Source organism: Galeopterus variegatus, unplaced genomic scaffold, assembly GCF_000696425.1.
Source record: "Galeopterus variegatus unplaced genomic scaffold, G_variegatus-3.0.2 Scaffold43, whole genome shotgun sequence".
Classification (NCBI taxonomy): domain Eukaryota; kingdom Metazoa; phylum Chordata; class Mammalia; order Dermoptera; family Cynocephalidae; genus Galeopterus; species Galeopterus variegatus.
In genome coordinates, this window is record NW_007726154.1 from 1118491 (window position 1) to 1118855 (window position 365).

Below are 365 nucleotides of genomic sequence, written 5' to 3' on the forward strand. Positions count from 1 at the left end.
AAATAAGCCAAGGCAGTGAGTTAAGTGTTACAACTGGTCTTACTCGCGGGTTGGGTGCTAGGATTACCGGCAATTTCAAGCCCTGGCCAGCACCTTGAGGCAGCCAGACTGACAAGACAGCTCACGGGTAGCCTGACAATAAGCCCCTGTGTCGTTGGGGTGGCCTTTGTAACCTGCTGGGCGGGTTCAGGGAGTAGAAAGGGAGTGTTGGGGGATGTGTACTTTTCTTCCCGGAACTGTAGCTGTATTGCCCCAACCTGGGCTCAGGTAGCGGCCAGTAAACCAGGAGATAGCCCCAGGACTCGCGCCCGGGCCAGGCTAGAACCCCTGGCCGCCCCCCCCCCCCCATGTCTCTGCCGCCGCCG